At 40.0% G+C, this 5,561-nt stretch overlaps 1 pseudogene; it reads left to right on the forward strand.

Moving 5' to 3' along the window:
- The first annotated feature begins 947 nt into the window (after positions 1-947).
- Positions 948-1,260, forward strand: LOC118530488 (enhancer of rudimentary homolog pseudogene; annotated as a pseudogene).
- The last annotated feature ends 4,301 nt before the right edge of the window (positions 1,261-5,561 follow it).

Here is a 5,561-nt window from a genome sequence, read left to right on the forward strand (position 1 = left end):
ATCCTCCCCAATACTTGTTATTTCTTGTCTTGTACACTAAAACTAACAGAAGATTGTGTGTCAACTATATTCAAATAAAAAAAAAAAACACAAGCATACAATACATGTCACACCAAGTAAAAAAAAATCTATGAGGTCATAGCGATATATTTTTTAAAAACATCATTGGTTCCATTTGAAGGTTCGTTAGGGCACCAACTTCTCATTATAAAATTTGACAAAGGGGTGAAAATTATCCTACCTTTCCTGTATTAACTATATTCCAGTGTAATCAAATAATTGACAAAAAAATTATTCTTTATAGAAGAATTCCACTTAGTAATTACAGAAGGAATGACTGAATTCGAGTATCTCTATTTTGTAGCTTTGTAGCCCCTAATGAAATAATAGCTCTAGACAATGGTCATCCAGAGTTGCTAAAGCCATCTGAGGAAAGATGCATGGATCAGGCTGACAAGATCTGAAACTTCTGGTCAATCTTAATATTCCAAACAATAAAATAAGATAAAATACAAGACAATGAAAAGACAGTATGTCGAGCATCACATGCCTCTGAGTCTACAGCATCACTTATGAAATGTTCTACCAAAAAATTGAACTTGAATATGATCAAGCATCTAGATATAACAGATGAACATGCCAAATGACACCACAGGGATGCAATCAGCCAATCCCAGAGTGTAAGATATGCTATGGGGCACAAAATCCAGTTTCTTCAACAAATAAATGCATTAAAAAAGAAATGGAGGGAGGAGAAAGGTTGCAGATTTAAAGAATTTTAGGAAACACCAAATGCGATGCAGGCGTGGACTTTAATAAATCAATTTTTAAATGTTATGGAACAATAAGGTAAACTTAGTGAATACTGAAAGCATATTTAATGATATTAAAGAAATAGTATTGCACTGGTGGCATAGGCAGGATCAACAACAAGAGAGTTTGGGGCCATGTCTTACACCATCTTGCTGGTACAGCCTACCAAGAGGCCAGAAGGCAGAACTTAGGCTGACCATGACTCTGTGAATGAAGGCATTGAGCATTTGTAAAATTATGAAGATCATCTGAAGAGACTCTCTATCACATATGATATCAGTCAGTTGGTTGATTTTATCCATAACTTGGCAGACCTCAGCGGCCTTGTTTACGGAGCTGATCCCCAGGTATACCCCCAGACACTCCCCTTTGTCTTAAAACAAAGACTGGATGAAAGAAAAGATCTACATGCTCCCCTGTGGGCAGACCCAACAGGCCCGGAAATAGCTGAGTTGGAAGCACTGGGTGATGGGGGTGGGCTTGAAAACCCCTGTGGACAGTGTGCCGCAGTGGAAGTTTTGTGTTATAGTAATCCTGTTTCCATTGTGGTACACTCCAGCCAGGATTACATGTATTAGATGAAATGTGAGGATCTTGCTCAATCTGAAACCCCCATGGCCCCCTTTTCCCCCCTTTTGTTTAATGTAAGCATTTTTATAATTTAGATGGAAGTTGATTTTTGTCAGTTAATGTTGGTCCCAATCCTTCAAGCTCTCCATATCCGCTTTATAATATTCCACTGCACTAACCCTTCTTCAAGTTGGGGTGGGAGTGGTGACAGTTTAGTTGCATCTTCAAGATAAAATCTTAGTGAAAAACAAATAAATGTTCTTTAGGGTTTTGTTTTGTCTTGTTTTGTTTTTTAAGAAGAAATAGTGTTAAGGGGGTTATGTTTTTTGGCTCTAACAATGATTTAAAAAATAGTGTCTTGTCTCTCAGAGATATATACTGAAATATTTAGGGATGAGGTAATATTATATCTAGTATTTACTTCAAAATTATCCAATAGGTAGTAGTAAGGCATAGGAGAGTCAGTGTAGATGAAACAGGACTGGCTATGTGCTGATAATAGTTGCATCTGGGCAAGAGGCATATGGAGGTTTATCATACTATTTTCCCTAATTTTGTATATGCTCAAAACTTCCATAATAATTTTTTTTTTCAAAAAAGCAGCTCAAGAAAAAATGAATCTTCCAGAAGGTTCACTGAAACTGAAAATGCCACTTTCTTCTTATATCATGGAGAAGGAAGTCTACTTAGGCCTTCAAGTCTTCAGGCAGAGAATTTGATCCAACAGTGATTCCCTGCTCTCTTCCTAATTCCTGAATGTTGTCTGTAGTGTCAAGCGCTCAAGGCCAACTCCATAATCATCACATAACATATGTCTACCTCACCACCGGTATTTGACAAAGATGAAAATCTTGTGTCAGGATATCCTGACTTAGTTGTGTGTAGCAGGACAAAAACCTTTCAGAACCCTGAACAGACTTTGAATTAACAGACCGTCCAGTATTACTGGAAGGCCGTGGCTGAGTGAGAAATAAAATAAATAAAGCAAGCCTCAACAAGCAATCACTAAAAGGCACTTGGGTCATCCGCCCCTTGACAGATCTCTGAATGCTGGAGAGCTTAAGAACTCCGTCCTCTCGTAACTTCTCCCTGAAATAGCTAAAACGCTTCCTTCCTCTGCTCCCACCAGCCTCTGGAGTCCTTGCTTTACAGAAACTTAAGGCTCAAAGTTTCTACCCTTCCATCCTGATAAACTACAGAATTAATCAGGATCACAGAACCTCGAAATCCACACAGAAGAATTTTTTTGTTTGAAGAGATCCTGTGTTAGACAGTGACACCTATGGGTAAAGTGCGGTATTGTCAACTAGGACTGCGGACTGCTGTCATATGGTCACATCTCTCTCTCTCAGACACAATGGAAAAAAGCCAGACTGAATCCATGGCAGGAAAAAAAATAATATGCTTTCCTCACCTTCAAACAGTCTAGGTAATTCAACCCAGACTAAAGGTGAGGTAGGTAGTTTCTCGACACTTATAGGAAGTCCTTTTGATGAGCACAGCAAATATTCAGCCTGACGTGTAGTGATATTGCCTTAAGTTGCAATTAATTTTTTTTAATGGTGTTTCCAAAGTTCTTAAAGCCACTTTGTTCTCTTAAGTAGACAAACATTTCACAGCCCTATTTCAATGAATTTTTAAGTGAATTTTATTTCTTTTAAAATGACCCTATCTAAAAATTCACAAGTTCCAAGCTTGTGGAATCCAAATTAATAAAAAAAAATATATATTCTATACTCAAATTAGACAAAAGATTAGCAGAGTACATTTGAGCATTGTAAATGCTCAATGTGAATATGGGAAGAGGGGGCTTCTAAGTATAAAATAAATAACCTCAATCAATTATGGATAGGAAGGATGGATCCTCTCAGTAAGGGATCAGACTGTAGGAACAAAGATTAGGGAAATGTGCAAAGTAAAATTCCACCCAATTGTTTAAAATGTCCGGCCATCAACTTGATCCCTTCCCTCATCAAAAGTTCTTACTTTGTTCATTAGAATGATTTATATAACTCATAAAAATAATTTCTGGAATTTAGAATCATTTATAAATATGTTTACATTACAGTGTAAATATACATATATGGTATAAATACATATTTAAGTATGTATCATATAAACATATGAAAATATATTTATACCATAAAATCACATTGTAAAATAATTTTAATAATGAAATCAATGGGAAAACTAGATTCACTCGAAGTAATTTGTTTTATAAACCCCACTTGAGGGAATACGCCAGCATATTGCACAGTGAGTGATGCCTCAAAGAAGTCCTCTTAAGCCTAGGCTTCTCCCCGATATAAAATAACTTCCCCTCCCTAACCTCTCAGTCATTTCCTTCCTAACTACTCAACAGCACTATAATGGGTGGTGTGAGGTTTTCTCAGGCTCAGTTCTGAACTCACCTTCCCCCACGTCTCCTCCTCAATCACTTCTCTCTGGAATCCTGGTCTTCTCCCCTCAGTGACACGGAAGCCTCACAGCACAAAGCAGCACTAACATTTTCTTTTCCTCTGCGGCTCTCTCCCGTCCCTCCCTTCCTCCCTTCTCCCTCACCTTTAATTCAGTGCCAGAGGAGCACTTTGAGGAATCCACTCTCATGTCCTAAAGTCACTGTGTGGCCAAGGTGCTTGATCCTACCAGAGCCAAAGGTCCAGCAGGGACCCCGAGAGCCTTCACATCTCTGGAGGGCACGTGGGAAGCATGTATGTTCACTGTAGTCGATGTGGTAACCACACTAATTCTGTGACAAGAAATTTCAAATTGCAAAAAACCTAGCCTGGAAGGATTGGATGTAGAAGGAAAAAAAGGAAGAAAGAGACAACCAAGGCCCTGACCGATGCATACTTTGCTAATGCTTCCAAAGTCAGGACAGCCGGTTAATAACAGATCAGGAAGGCAACCGTGCAGTTAATTTTTACTTTCTATGCCCATCATCAAAGCATGTTTAATGGGATCCTGCATGGGGCAGGAGGGCCCTTGCTAAAATTAAAATCACGAAAGCCTGGCCATCTGTGAGAGTTAAAGGAATATGAAAAGAGTCAGAGAACAAAGGAGCAACTCCTAGAATAAAGAAACATTATTTAACTCATAACTGTTTTTTTGGTTTGTCCTTGTTTACCGTAGGATTGTGGGGTAGAAGAGTTCAGAATCTTTAAATAAATAAAACATTACAGTCATGCTGAGTTATTCAAGTCATTCACTCAGGGAGTCAACTCCAAGAGAGTTAATTGGAGTCACTTGGGGATGAGCAGGCTACACTTCCTATAGAAGCCGAGTGAAGCCTCAGACAAAGCAGTTGTTGGAAAAGTCAGGGCAAGGCTAGTGGTTCGTGAAGACAAATTAGTTGAGCCTGAGACAGCTTGGTGAGCTAATGCAGATCCTGAGGAGCAGGATCTTAGTGAGCAGATTCAATGTTTTACTTAAACACCAGGATGCTGGTTACCAAGGGCTGAGAACTCTATCAGCTGGAGAGGCCCAAGGTTGTTATCCTCTTCACAAAAAGGCAGGAATAAATCAGTGGTTCTCAAAGTGTGGTCCTGGGACCAGCAGCATCAATCAGCATCCCCTGGAAGCTTGTTAGAAATGGGAATTCTCGGGCCTCACCCCTACACACTGAAACAGAAATGCAGATGGCGGTGTTTGCAGAAGCCCACCAGGTGATTCTGAAGGATATTCAAGTATGGGAGCCACTGGAATAAATGACAGAAATGGTTCAAGAACTTTGTTACAGATAAATAGGGACACAACCAGTCTCTCCCTTCCTGCCTGGCTTCACCCCGGTCCAGGCCACCACAGCCTCATGCCCAGACACCTACAAGAGCCACTTCTCTCATCTCCCCATCTGGCTCCGGCTCCTCCAGTCCATTTCCCACAGTGTCCTTGAAATTACAAATCAACTAGTGTCATTCCCTTGATTAATACCCTGCAGTAGCTTCCCATAGTATTTAGGAGCGGGCCCAATTCCTGACCTGACTTCTGCTCTGGTGCCCCAACACTCTCCCAAGCTTGAATCTCATTGTACCCTAGGCTCCAGACAATTTGAGTTGCTTTTAGGTCCTCAAATCCAACTTCCCGGCCATGATGCATGCTGTTTCTACCACCTGAAACACTCTTTCCATGTCTCTTCATCAGGCCAATCCGGAGGTGACTTGGTGGGAAGAAGAGAAAAC

Source organism: Halichoerus grypus, chromosome 7, assembly GCF_964656455.1.
Source record: "Halichoerus grypus chromosome 7, mHalGry1.hap1.1, whole genome shotgun sequence".
In the NCBI taxonomy this organism is placed as follows: domain Eukaryota; kingdom Metazoa; phylum Chordata; class Mammalia; order Carnivora; family Phocidae; genus Halichoerus; species Halichoerus grypus.